Source organism: Garra rufa, chromosome 1 (genome assembly GCF_049309525.1).
Source record: "Garra rufa chromosome 1, GarRuf1.0, whole genome shotgun sequence".
NCBI classification, from domain to species: Eukaryota; Metazoa; Chordata; class Actinopteri; order Cypriniformes; family Cyprinidae; genus Garra; species Garra rufa.
Window position 1 is genome coordinate 93,049,575 of NC_133361.1, and position 14,160 is coordinate 93,063,734.

Genomic DNA, 14,160 nt, shown 5'->3' on the forward strand with positions numbered 1-14,160 from the left:
TTCTCCTAATTTTTTCCTTTTTTTTCTTTCTTTTTCTCTTTTCCCCCCTTCTTCCCCCTCCTTCCTTTTCTTCACCCCCTTAACAGACTATTGTTCCCCATCTTTGGCGCAATCGGTTAGCGCGTTCGGCTGTTAACCGAAAGGTTGGTGGTTCGAGCCCACCCAGGGACGTGTGAAATGCCGGTGTTTTGCACACGTGTCAGGTGTCCACTAACGCCTATGCCGTTCTTAGGGTTGCGAGGCACAGCTTTCTCAGGGCGTTTATCCTGTGCACCTTCAATAAGCTGGCTCGTTTTAAAAGAAGTCAGCGGCGGGTGTTTGATGAACATTTTCACCAGCTCGAGTTTGCTGTGGCATGTGGATTCATTCTTTACTGATGATCTGTCTCTAGGGCTCATCTAGTTGACATGGTATCCGCTGACATTCGGCTGAAGGTGCTGATCCACCATCTGCTCTTGGTACGGACTGGATCCGGGGGACTGCAGTGACCATCTGATCGGAATACAGAATGGATCTGGCGGCTACGGTGACCTCAGAATAAGAAGAAACAGACTAATATTAATGTAGATGCAAAAGTTCCATGTTGCCACAGTGTCAGATTGGAGAGGATCTGGTTTTCACAGTCTTGCGTCGATGGCCGTCTAGGTGAAGAGGTCTTCACTGATGATCTGTCTCTGGGGCTCATCCAGCTTGCTACCACCTTGTCGGTTCACATCCACGTAGGTGCACGAAAAGGTCACGACCGTCACCGGTATTTTATCGCAGAGGCAATGTTGTAGCTTGTGTGGTTTATCTGAGGTGTGATCATTGCTGGTTGAAAACTTTCCCCGATATCCCATCGGGATGAATTGAAATACAGTCAGCTTCGACAGTTTTTGCCGGTCTCTCTGGACGCTTCTTGAAAAAGATAGTTTTGCTTCGTTTTGTTTCCTTTTGTTGGAGTGGCTGGTTGTTGGTCCTCGTCAAAGAGGTGTCTACAGATCATAGCGTGCCGGAGCCAGAAGATTTGTTGTTTTGTCAATATGTTCTCAAGACTTCGCTGCAGGTATCATTAAAGTACAGCACAATTACAGCTCACCGCTACCCATCGTAAACAGGTTGGGCCTGTCTGTTCCGGTGGGCTCTCAGTGGTGCTAAATCATCAAATGAAGAGGAAGGGATTCAAACCCACACAAACCAAGGTGTGCCCAGCACAACGGATTAGCCTTGCATCGCCTTAACCACTCGACCACCTCGTCACTTTCCGTGGTCCTTTTATTTAACACTCCCGATTCAGACCATCAGCTCATTAGTAGAGCACTCAGTGAACTGAACTGAGTGTGTCAGATAAGGAGGACACTCAAAAAGTGCAGAGTGGGGTCCCCAGGACTACTGCTAAAGGAGCCGAACGACGAGGATGGGATTCGAACCCACGCGTGCAGAGCACAATGGATTAGCAGTCCATCGCCTTAACCTCTCGGCCACCTCGTCATTTTACGTGGCATTTTTTATTTAGCACTCCTGATTCAGATCATCAGTTCATTAGCAGAGAACTCTAAGAACTGAACTGAGTGTGTTAGATAAGGAGGACACACAAAAAGTTTAGCATGGGGTCCCCAGGACCTGGATTAAGGTCCAGTGCTAAAGGAACCGAACGACAAGAATGGGATTCCAACCATTGCACAGAGCGCAATGGATTAGCAGTCCATCACTTTAACCACTCGGCCACCCGGTCTCCTTGCTGACTGAGACAGGCCATGCTGCGGACCTTTTCAGCTGCTGCTGCCGTGCTTTCAGCAGGCTGTTTTGAGCACAGAGGGAATAGTGAATGAGCCGTCTTTTACACACCTCTAATCTGTTCCGTGGAAACACGGTGCAGCAACCCGTGCCAGGAGACTGTTTGTGCGTCATGTTTAAAGCTTGCTGCCACCTTGTCGGTTCACATCCACGTAGGTGCACGAAAAGGTCACGACCGTCGCTGGCATTCTTTCGCAGAGGCAATATTGTAGCCTATGAGGTTTATCCGAGGCGCGATCATTGCTGGTTGAAAACTTTACCCAATAGCCCGCCAGGATGACTTGAAATACAGTTAGCTTTGGCAATTTTTGCTAGCCTCTCTGGAGGCTTAGAGTTTTGTTGAGAAATATAGCCTTGTTTCGTTTAGGTTTTTTTTTCCTCGCCAAAAAGCTGTCTACTGATGATAGAGCGCCAGAGCCAGAAGGCTTGTTGTTTTTTCAATATGTTCTCAAGACAGGTATCGTTAAACTGCCGCGCAATTACAGATCACCGTTACCCATCGTAAACAGGTTGGTCCTGTCTGGTCCGGTGGGCTCTCAGTGGCGCTAAAGCTTCCAATGCGTGTCGAGCACAATGTATTAGCCTTCCACCGCCTTAACCACTGGACCACCTCGTCATCTTGCGGGGTTTCTTTATTTAACACTCCTGATTCATGTGCATGTGGATGCATTCTTCGTCTTTTCTTTCAGCCGCCGAGGGCCTGTTTTCCACTGAGGCCCTGCGCCAAACTCCCTATGAGACACAATCGAACGTTAGTAGTAACCTCCGATTACGGCCGAATGTGGATTCTGCTCGGACGACGGGGCACCGGTACATCCTTTGTAGCTTTAGCTTATTAGCCAAACGCTACACCAGTTTGCCATTTCCCTTGAAATCATCCTTGATTTCCATAAGAAAGGTGCCCCAAATTGGTGGAAAATCACAACTCAACCATACGTTGTCCAAAGCATTGAACCGCCTTCACGCGGCAAAACAGAACATGTTGTTGGCCCGCACTGCTGGGTCAAACTGCGCTTCCCAAAAACAGATTGGGTCAAAACTGACAGAAGAAAACTCTAAGCCTGCTCTAAGCCCTACCCACGGGACGGCTCGACAGTCTCGCACAACGCGAGAGCCTCCGTTTCGCCTGTGTCATTTGGGAGCCGATGAAAACTGCCTCCGACCCGGTGAAGGAAGCCACAACCAGCCCGGCTAGCTCAGTCGGTAGAGCATGAGACTCTTAATCTCAGGGTCGTGGGTTCGAGCCCCACGTTGGGCGCCTCTGTTGGCTCTCTTTCTTCCCAACAGGGTGGCGGGCTCCAGCGTGCCCATTCGCCGCACAGGCTAAGTGGATTTTGCGAGCTCCGGAAACATCTTTCAAAACAGCCTGTTAGTACGTGCGATTCTAATCCCTAACCCTAACCCTTGCTTTTACAACCGTGATCCGGCGGCAGCAGACACACGACGGCTGTCTCTGTGGCGCTACCTGGAGCAGGATCGTCTGTTTCCGCGGCCGTCTCCTCGTCCAATCGCCGATCTCGCCGTCCATTGTGAGAATGGACGAGAGCCAATCGCGTCGCTCGCCGTCCATTGTGAGAATGGACGAGAGCCAATCGCGTCGCTCGCCGTCCATCTAATAACTTTTCAAAGTAAGTAATACATGTTTGCTTCTTTCTTCATATGTGTTTACAGTGTTCTCAATTGGTAACTCGTTACGTTTTCGTCCGTCGTTCATCCGTTTTTGTGTGTTCATAAACTTTTGACTCGCGACTTGTGAATGAAACAATGTTAGTTTGCCTCTAATCTTCCTTATTAAACTCCATTAACACGTTCTCAAGTTCAATTTAAATGGGAAAAAAACGTGTTTCAGCTGTAAATGCAGTCATTCTTTATTACAGTTTACTGTGTTTTTACTATAGTGAATCGTAGTAACCATGTTGTGTTTTTGGCTGATCGATTACAACTGTATGAACACATGTCTTACTATAAATTAAAATCCGAATGAACAAAACAAACAAAACCCATTTTCCTTGTGTTTATCTTTATTTACCATGGTTTTAGTGTAGTAATCATGTTTTGTTTTAATGAATTGCCTATAATCTCTCATTTTAAACACAGTTTGCCTGTAATCTTACTCATTAAACTAAATTTACTCGTTCTGAGGTTGGATTTATTTTTCAGCTCTAAATGGTCATTCCTTATGACAATTCACCATGTTATTACCATAATGAAAGCCTAGTTGTGTTTTTGGCTGATCGATTACAACTGTATGAACACAGTCTTACTATAAATTAAAATCTGAATGAACAAAAAAACGTTATGCTTGTGTTCGTCATTTACCATGGTTTTACTATAGTGAAAGTGAAGTAATAGTTCAAACGCTCACTGATGCTCCAGAGAGAAACATTATGCTTTAAGATACGGGGTGAAAACTTTTGACAGAATGACAATGTGTACATTTTTATTTTTATTTTGCCTATATACAGTATATATTAATTTAGTACTACCTTTCAAAAGCAGAAAAACCAGAAGATAGGTGTTTCCCAATAAGACAAAATAAGTTAAATTAGCTCTGATCTTCAAATTCAGAAGTTTTAATGCATTGTTTTTCCTTCTGGAGCATCACTGAGAGTTTGAATCTTGTAATAGTTGCATATGACTGAAAAGATGGATCTCAAAATCATACAGTCATTGTTGGAAAGGGTTCAAATACACAAAAATGCTGAAAAACCACAGAATTTGTGGAACAGAGGGTAGTTGAACTGTTCAGGACAAACAATGGACTCATGAACAACTATCACTAAACAAAAAAAAACAGCTGTGGATCTTTCAGGTCACAACACAGCATTAAAACAATGAGTAATTATATATTAGTGAAATAACCAGATAAATACAGTAAGGAAAATAATAACAATACCGGTTAAGACCATCCTCCAAGCGTCTCCTTTCATAGCCAACGCTGTATCTTCCTCTCAGAGCACTTTATACTGGCTTCATCCCTCAAAATGTAGTCTTTAAAAAAGATAATTGTAGTTGACATAAAATATCAAGAGCTGACGGTAGTTTATGCAGCTGTCTTTGGTTATGGCAGTAAACGCACCTTCAGCCATCATGTCCACTTTAACTAAAGCTGGACTGGACTTTGGACCACTAAAAGTAGCCTTGTCCTCCTCCAAACTCTTCCTCCTCATCCTCCTCTCAAGCATTAACGGGCTGACGGTTATTCATCGCCGCGTCGTGCTGAATTTTGGGAGTGTAATAATCGATGTAAACTTGAATAAGTCGCTGTGAATGTGTAAAAGTGCTGAATGATCAATCAAACACTATGCAGGATGTGAGCGCGAACTCAAGTAATGCAAAGTTAGCTCTGCTCGCGAGTCGCGACTGGAGAATGTTGTGATTCATTTATGACGTCATCGCCATAGCAACGGCTGGGTTGCGTACTTTAAAAAAATATATGATAATAAATGTTTATGCATTTGTTATATAATTATTTAATAATAATTAAGCAAACAGCTAATTATATATAATATAATTATCAAATCACTATTATTCAATACTTATTAAATTAAATTGTTTAATTTATGTTTAATTTATGCAGTTATTATTTACAATAAATAAATGACTAATAAACGATTAATAGCAAAAAATCGCATCCAAAATAAGTTCTTGTTCACATGCTGTGTATATTTATTATGTATAGGCCTATATAAATACGCTTATAGTTATTTTGAAAATATTTACATGTGACCAACCAAAAAACTACTTTTTTTTCATCCAAAACACTAGACGTCTTGAAAAATATAGGGAGAGGCAGCTGCATAATAAATAATCCTCTGCTGCCATCTATTGGTTATATGGGTAATTCTATATTATTTTAGCCAAAAAATAGACGTTTTTTTTCGTGAAATGTCATTTTTCCGATGCCTTTTTTTATGAATGAAAAGTGAGTCCTTGAAGTACATTTTATTTCACAGCTGTAGAGTTAATAAATAATAAAGGCTTTGAAATATTGCAAGATTTTAAAAATATGGGAAGTGGGAAGACATGGGACTATGAGAGTATGGGATTACTGCAGGCTCCGTATTTAAATATGTTGTTAAATAATATGAAACTGAATGTTCATGCTGCTAACATTGTTTATGTAGCTGATAAGAACGAGCCACTAGATCAGTCTCAAGAGTGTCCAACTAATAAATAGCACATATAAAACGAGCTTCAGCGGAAGTTTACGAGCTGCTTATGCGGAAGAACTCTCTGTGCATAAGGTCAATTATATTTTAGCACACATTATATGCACATTTAAAAATAAAAGATAATCTGGGGAAATGTAAATCATATTTCATTAACATTCACAATTAATAAACTTCTGTAGTGGTAAACATAAACTGTGACACACACACACACACACACACACACACACACACACACACACACACACACACACACACACACATATATATATATATACAGTAGTCAACATTCGAAGTGGATCAAAACCTTTCATCAAATTTGTCCTAAAACCAAAAAGAATACCCGTTCTTATCTTAGGACAACTTTTGATTAACTTTTTTGATCCACTTCGAATGTTGACTACTATATATATATGTGTGTGTGTGTGTGTGTGTGTGTGTGTGTGTGTGTGTGTCCTCATTTGCCTCAATAGAGAAATAAAATTCCTGACAGTGTTTCAGTAACTTTCCAAAAGAAGAATAAATAAATAAATACAAAAACAAAATAGCCAGAGATTGATTACAATAATCAAAAGAGTGATAGACCAAATTTGTCATCAGACCTCCTTTGTAACAGTTAAACATTGAACTAGTTTAATGTGAATTTAATGGCAAGGTATATCAACATAAAAATTGAGAATAATATTAATAGATTTACGATGTTAGTAACTTTAGAAAAGCATCATCATATGGGTACGAAATTCTATTCTATATACAACAGCAGTGCACCAATGGGACTTTTATTTTGCTCTGGTGATGTGACGTCATAAATCTGCGCCTCGCTCCTCATCTGTTGTGAGTCACCTGAAGAAAGGTTTGTGGTAAAGTTTTTAAATCAATAGACATTGTTGCATAAATACAAGCTATGTAAAATAAATGTAATGCTTTATTTAGTGTTAGTGAAAATGTTAGCCTTTAGTAACAGAGAAGGTACGTTTGATTTCTCTCTCTATATCATGAATCAATCGAGTGATGATAAGAAGTGATGAGAGAAACTGAGAATCCGAATCATTTGAAACAAATCGTTTGTGAATGATTCAGTGATTCGATTCAGCGGCACGCGGACTACAAACGACAACAACAAACACAAACGAGTGAATCACAACCGAGAATGATTTCATGAAAGTGTAATATATTAGATATGATGTACAAATAATTGAATACCATATCTAAATCAAAAATAGCCTGCCAAAATATAAACCTTATGGGTAATTCGTCTTTTTTACATTTTTACAAATGTATATTTAAGTCTTTAACTCTCTGACTGTCTTACTAGTGCACTGACTACTGAACTAGGAGCTGATTGAGACGCACCCAGAGATTTAGTTTGCCTTGTTTGTTCTTTCTGTTAATTATTCTCATCTTAAACAGGACAAAGTTTTCAAACACACAGAAAAACTCCTGGAGAATCAACAGAGATCCATGTGACACACTATTATAAAGATGGTGTTTATTAAAGAGGAGAGTGAAGACATGAAGATTGAAGAAACATTCAGAGTCAAACAAGAAGATAATGAGGAACAAACAAAGATGGAGTTTATTAAAGAGGAGAGTGAAGACATATTGAGAGTCAAACATGAAGATACTGATGAACAAACAGGTTAGTTGGTTTTTACATTTTTTATGTAACATTAAATCCGACATTTGCTTTTAATTTTAAAACAATTGATTTCTAGCACTTTGGTAAATATGCAAAAGTCTCTAAGAAAATAATACATTTTGCACAAAGCAAACCTTGAAATGTGAGTAATTGTATTTGGCGACTGCATGCTGTCTACAAACAGTGCTGTAAATATAAAGCAAGTCCGAGAATAAAAAAAAGCCCAAACACAAACAAGTTACATTTAGTTGTAATTATGTGAGGTGTGAGATTGTAATGTGTTAGTTGTACACTTCTATATCTTGTATATATAAAAATATAAATAAGGGAATAAGGGGGAAAGAAGAAGTAACAAAATATATATAATGAATAGATAAAGAGAAGAAATTAAGAAAATAATTCAAATACTATCAATACAATTAAGTAAATAAATATATGAGCGCTGTTCAGGAGCATTAGAGTGGAGCAGAAGGTCATATTTATAAAGAAAGGTACTGTATTTTACCATGAGAACAGTATAAACCAGTGGTTCTCAAACTGATGGAGGGGTACGTGAACAAAATGCTGAGCTTTGGCATTTGTTTAAGCAAAATGATACTTTTATTATAAAAACAGTTAAATGTGAGTAAATGGTCAAATGACATTAACTTACCTCATTTTTGCAGTGAAACCTGACTGGATCCACACCAGCAGCGTACGTATGATTGAACGCCCACAGAGTGCTGCTTTAGCAAATCATGCTGCTGTTCATTGTGTCTTTAAAGTAGATTTGTTGCACTTAATGGCATGAAGAACAAATGTTGACAGACTGTACAGAGCGACTGATTTAAGAAACTCTTCAATACAGAAACATACAGTGTGACTTACTGCTTTTCATCTTTAAAATATGAGCAAGAGTGCAATTTTCTCTGAATATTCAAATGATTTCAAATATTGATTTTATAAGTTAAACAAAAAGGTAATATTAAGTGAACATTTTACATTTTAAGCACTGCACTGTCAATATTGTCCGATTTTACATCAAAGCAATAATAGATCCAACGAAATCCACAAAAGAACTGGTGTGAGTCTCCAAGAAGCAGCATTTCATTAGTAAACAAATCTGCAGCTTTCAAATTTTTATTGTCATTTTCATTTTGTCTGCATTAATGCCTGATAAAGCTACTAGTCTCGGATGTAGTGAGTTCTCTCAATCTGAGAGCTAAGGACTTTTCTCCATGAGCTCTGTGTGCAGTCATATCAGGTTCTTTGGCCTTTTCCCCCTTCCTTGTTAGTCTGCTCCTGTCTTTGAACTTGGCAGTGCTCTCTTCACTCTAGAGCAGGGAGGACTGAAGTCAGGAAACGAAATCCGGCCCTGGAGAGCCACCGTCCTACAGAATTCAGCTCCAACCCTAATTAAAACTCACCTCCCTGTAGCTTTCTAGTAACCCTTAAGACCTTGATTATGTTCTTCAGGTGTGTTTGATTAAGGGTTGAAGCAAAGCTCTGTGAGGCTGTGGCTCTCCAGGGCAGATGTTCGCCACCCTACTCTTGAGGGTCTCCAATTAGCACACCGCTCGCAAGGAAAACATCTGGGGCCCCCTCTCATCTATGAGAATGAAGTCCTCTGCTCCATGGAGCTTCGTGAGGCAATCATACCAGGTGTCTTATGCTTCTGTATGCTTCTCCCAGGAGCTCCCATCATGTGACTGCCCTTATGACTTAGTTGGCAGTGCTATCCTAGCCCTAACTCAATTTAGAGGGTTGCCTATGATCATGTCGCTCCCAAGGTGAGCCTCTAAGTTCTCCTTTGATTTCTGAGAGTCCTCTGCTGTCTCATGTTCCGTGAGGCACCAAAAATTGTTAGTCCACTTTTGCCTCTCTTACGGTGTGTTCACACGGGGCGTAATCGTAAACGCTTCCCATTGATTTTGAATGGGTGACGTCAAGCTTTGCCGAAAAGAATTGTGGAAGTGTAAGCCAATCAGAATCGCTCAATGCAAATAAAGTGGCAGCCAATCACATTCATCCTGTTCAAGAGGAGCATTTCATTGGCTGATGCTGCTATGACCATAAAACGTCAGCCACGCCTTCCGTTAAGCGTTGACGCTCAGATCCTGTGTGAACACACCGTTAGGTGGCTTTTATGGTTGAGCACAGCAGTATTCCCTTCACTCTCAAGGGCCACCTATGAGTACGGAGTTCCCTTTTCATCTCTTAGAGTTGAGTCCTCTGTTCCCTGAAGCTGGAGCTCAGGGGTGGACTGGGACAAAATTTCAGGCTGGGAAATCTCACACTCATCCAGGTCATCCCATACACCCACAACAATCTCTAAAACATGGACAACCCTATTTTTGTATGGTTATCACATAAAAAAGGTTTAAATCGTTAGACTATGTAACATGTAAAATAATTCAAAGTCCTTTTCTGAACTGCACCTTCACTTCCATTTTACTTTTCAGTCTCTCTATTTTGTCCTGATCTCTCACGTGACTTTAATACTCAAAATTCAGCAAACTATGGTTACTAAATAGCCTAAAAATTCAAATTAAAACAGTGGGGCAAATAATCATTTGATCCCCTGCTGATTTTTAGTAACAAAAGTATTTCACCCCTTAGAGAAACATGACTTGGTATTTGCTGGCAAAACCCTTTTTGGCAATCAAAGAGGTCAGATGTTTCTTGTAGTTGGCCATCAGGCTTGCAGATCCTCTCCAAGACATTGGGGTTTTAAGGCTGAAGTTTAGAAAGTTATACCTTCAGCTCCCTCCACTGATTTTCTATTAGATTAAGGTCTGGAGACTGGCTAGGACACTCCAGGACCTCAATGTGCTTCTTCTTGAGCCACTCATTTTTTGCCTTTGCTGTGTGTTTTGGGTCATTGTCATGCTGGAATCCCCATCCACAACCCTTTTTCCATAGTTCTCACCCAAGAATTGATGGTACATGACCCTGTCCAAGCTCCTTTGGATAAGGTGTTCTAGTTGTCCTGTCCCCTTAGCAGAAAAACACTCCTGAAGCATAATATTTTCACCTCCATGTTTAACTCCAAGGGTATTTTGGGATGCTAGAACAAAGCAGGTTATCATGCATACTTCTGGTTTAAATACCCAGGATGGTTTCTTTCATTATTTAGTTTTCTTTTATGACAGCATCTTTAGTAATCGATTCAATGTGGCAAATACCACAGATATGCTTATTTATGTTCAAGCTTATATAATTGTATTATTGCTTATGAATAAATTAACAAAGAATGGTGGAAATAATCGTAGGTATAACAATCTTTTTACTTGGATGAATGGATAATTTATTTGGTGTTATAGGGAAAGACTAAGAAAACTCCAAAACCTGACTTGAGATAAGATAACAAATCAATTTGGGTTAAAGTGGTTCCATAAATGACCATTTAAGGTCACACAATCTCACTAATGTGATCCTGGTTCAGAGCACAAATTCACCATACTTCACATCTCACTTAACTTTCAGTTGGTGTAAAAATATTGCCTGTTCTCTTTTAAAGGATATGTTCTGTGATGTGTTTGTTTGTTTTGCAGTAAGTTTTTGGGGTTTTTCCATTCAAAAGGTCATTGTAACAGACCAGTGGTTCCAACCATGTTCCTGGAGGCACCCAATACTGCATATTTTGCATCTCTCCTTTGTCTGACCATTTGTCATCCATTTTAGGTCTTGGTGCAGGGGTGCCCAACCCTGTGCCTAAAGATTTACCATCCTTCAAATTTTAGCTCCAACCCAGATCAAACACACCTGAACCAGTAAATTAATCACTTAATTGGAGAAACATGAAAAACATGCAGTGTTTAGGGGCCTCCAGGAACGTGGTTGGGACTCGCCGTAACAGCCCATTTTTATGATTGGCTAACATCATTTCCCATTAATAAAAACTCAGAAAGAATTATTGTGTGATAAAATGTTCAACTGATGGTTGAGTTGGGAGTCTGTCCATTTTCCTAGCCTTTCTTATATTTGTTGCATTTGATCAACCTAGAAGCAGACCACGCACTGCTCGTAGGGCACCTAGTGCCTGGGGGGGCACCAAAAAATCTGGGTCGTGAAATATCATCACGACCGGCTACTAGTATAAATAACAAATAAAATATGTCTAAAGCATGTTGGTATACAAAAGCAATATAAAGGTAAAATAGGCCTAGACCAAATTAGCAGAGAAAAGATTATCTCCTGTGCGGCCCTCTCTCCAGTCTCCCTCTGGTGCCCCCCTTCTCCACCAGTGATGCGCGGGTTGATCCAAAATGAGCGGGTGCCTGCGGTTACCCGCGGTTATGAGTCATCCAGAAATATTTCTAATGATATTCGGGTCGCGGTCGGTTGGGTTGAAATAAAGATGCCAATTAAACCTTTGTAATTCATATTGTAGGCACAATTTTCTTTGAAATACACAGACCTACACAGACAATACATGCACTATTGGCTGAATAATATTTACCTTTTGAATGTTAAGCGTTATTAACTGTTGAATAAATGCTGAGGAGGAACAAAATGCCCGATTTCCAACACGTTGAACTGAGCAATGCCATTGTACCATTTTAATAGGCTACTTTTAAACGCAAATAGCTCAGTAATGTCCGTTTTATGTATTTTCTGAGAGGTGTGGGATTTTTGTTGGGAAAGTCGTGTGAGAGAGACGCACACTTCGATTAGACTGGATAAACACATGCAGCATCTTAATTGTTAAGAAATGGTATTCCTAATAAATGTCCCGAATATTGTGATTATGTCCAATGCTTCTCTTTCTTTTTGGAATTATTAGACACATTTCACTGTCTTTTCAAATTCCTAGGTCTGTTTAATTTCCTTAAATTTTTTTTTTAATTTTTTTAAATTTTTTTAAACATTTATTCAAGCAATAGGCTAATACATAAATTATCTCAAATATATGCTTGTTTAAAACCAGGGATTAAAAACGAATTCAAAGGATATTTTTCTTTACATTTCCAGAGAGCGAAATGAACGAAATTAAACATTACTTAATAAATTCAAAGCACTATAAATTTGTTTAATACAACTATTAATATATATAAAATAATATTATTTTGTCATATTCGTGATTCCTGAATTTACATATGAAAACTTCGTTTTGAAGTGCATTCGTTATGTTTGTATAAGAACATTCGTTAACCTAGCCTATTAATTTGATATAATATTCTTGATCATTTTTAGAAGTTAAAAGTTAAGAAAAAAGGAATTAGCTTGTAGTCTATATATATTTATGGCTATAGGCTAATCTTTTTCTTAACTTTTATTACACTGTAGATCGAAATAAAATAATCCTTGATCATATTTAACATTTTCTTGTAATCAAGAACATTTCTTTTGACAAAATTGGCTAATTAATGCCGAAGCAACCACCAACCATTTGTGCTTAGGGCACCCAAATGGCTAGCGCCGGCCCTGCCTAGGAGACATTAAAAAAATGGTACACCATAATTGAGATCAAATAAACTGTAAGGAAAGGAAAGGGGGTGAGTGAGGCCAAGTATGGTAACCCATACAAGGAATTTGTGCTCTGCATTTAACCCATCCAAGTGCACACACACAGTAGTGAGCACACACACACACCGTGAACACACACCCGGAGCAGTGGGCAGCCATTGCTGCGGCGCCCGGGGAGCAGTTGGGGGATCGGTGCCTTGCTCAAGGGACTCACCTCAGTCGTGGTATTGAGGGTGGAGAGAGTGCTGTACATTCACTCCCCCCACCTACAATCCCTGCCGGACCTGAGACTCGAACCTGCAACCTTTGGGTTACAAGTCCGAATCTCTAACCATTAGGCCACGGCTGCCCCCAAGCAGCTAGCTTAAACTCCATAGATCACCAGACCATGATCAGGTTTGGACACCATGATATGAGATCTAGCATACATGCATTACAAATCTACATGATTGGTGTTACCTGCTTTGTGTCATTAAACTGGGGTAAACTTTTATTTCTTTGTTTTCCCACCTTAGGTCCAACAGCACTGAAAGAGGAGAGGGGAGAACTGAATGAAACTGAAGAGAAAGTTCAGTTTGAGAATCTTAATGTTTTCATAACTGGAAAAAAATCATTTTGTTCCTTACAGTCAGAAAATACATCTACCCAAAAAAGAGCTCAAAAGGCAAGAACTAGGAGTTTTTTCACTTGCTTTCAGCGTGGAAACAGTTTCAATGAACAAGGAGAATTTAAAGTCCACATGAAAATTCACACTGGAGAGAGGCGTTTCATCTGCCAACAGTGTGGAAAGAGTTTCACTCGAAAAGGACACCTTAAAGACCACATGAAAATTCACACTGGAGAGAAGCCTTTCATCTGCCAACAGTGTGGAAAGAGTTTCAGTCAAAATACAAACCTTAAAGTCCATATGAAAATTCACACAGGAGAAAAGTCTTTCATCTGCCAACAGTGTGGAAAGAGTTTCATTCAAAAAGCATCCCTTAAAGTCCACATGGAAATTCACACAGGAGAGAGGCGTTTCATCTGCCAACAGTGTGGAAAGAGTTTCTCTTGTAAAGGATACCTTAATATTCACATGAGAATTCACACTGGAGAGAAGCCTTACACATGCAAACAGTGTGGAAA

The 14,160-nt window shown here is 39.7% G+C and overlaps 3 non-coding genes across 3 annotated transcripts; all 3 read left to right on the forward strand.

Moving 5' to 3' along the window:
- The first annotated feature begins 753 nt into the window (after nucleotides 1-753).
- LOC141285735 (U4 spliceosomal RNA) lies at nucleotides 754-893 on the forward strand. The gene has a single exon (XR_012338864.1). It is a non-coding gene; the product is annotated as a U4 spliceosomal RNA (small nuclear RNA).
- A 1,069-nt stretch (nucleotides 894-1,962) lies between these two features.
- On the forward strand, nucleotides 1,963-2,103 carry LOC141284289 (U4 spliceosomal RNA). The gene has a single exon (XR_012338402.1). It is a non-coding gene; the product is annotated as a U4 spliceosomal RNA (small nuclear RNA).
- Nucleotides 2,104-2,961: 858 nt separating this feature from the next.
- trnak-cuu (transfer RNA lysine (anticodon CUU)) lies at nucleotides 2,962-3,034 on the forward strand. The gene has a single exon. It is a non-coding gene; the product is annotated as a tRNA-Lys (tRNA).
- Nucleotides 3,035-14,160: the final 11,126 nt, after the last annotated feature.